Below are 633 nucleotides of genomic sequence, written 5' to 3'. Positions count from 1 at the left end.
CACGGTGTGTGTTTGTCTTCTAAAAGATGTGTTTTTCTTTCTTAAGGAGCGTGCAAGCATAAGTGTTGAAGAGGGCCAAATGGAAAGCCGAAGAGACAGCACTCATTTTGGGTGCTGGGATTCGAACGTTTTGGTTGTTAGCCTTAACTTTAATGGCTGTGCCACCCTTCCAATAGGAAGCTGGGTGCTCACAATGCACCTCAACTAGGGCTCCTGCGGGCCCCACCCTCGCGCCTGTAGTAGTGCACGCCAGCAGGAAGTGTTGAAGACGCGGAGGCTGGACGAAATCCAGCTTGGGCAGTGGGTTATTCTCCCCTCAAAACACATCTGCAAATACAAAACCAAATGTGTCCTCCAATTGGGTTCTTCTTTTTTCTTTACATTTTCTTCACAATGCACCTCAACTAGGGCTCCTGCGGGCCCCACCCTCGCGCCTGTAGTAGTGCACGCCAGCAGGAAGTGTTGAAGACGCGGAGGCTGGACGAAATCCAGCTTGGGCAGTGGGTTATTCTCCCCTCAAAACACATCTGCAAATACAAAACCAAATGTGTCCTCCAATTGGGTTCTTCTTTTTTCTTTACATTTTCTTCTCTTCTTCTTCTTCTCCTTCTTCTTCTTCTTCTTCTTCTTCTT

The sequence above is a fragment of the Nannospalax galili genome, unplaced genomic scaffold, assembly GCF_000622305.1.
Source record: "Nannospalax galili isolate Female #2095 unplaced genomic scaffold, S.galili_v1.0 scaffold10793, whole genome shotgun sequence".
Lineage (NCBI taxonomy): Eukaryota > Metazoa > Chordata > Mammalia > Rodentia > Spalacidae > Nannospalax > Nannospalax galili.
The sequence above is the reverse complement of the archived record's forward strand: the minus strand, read 5'-3'. Positions refer to the sequence as shown.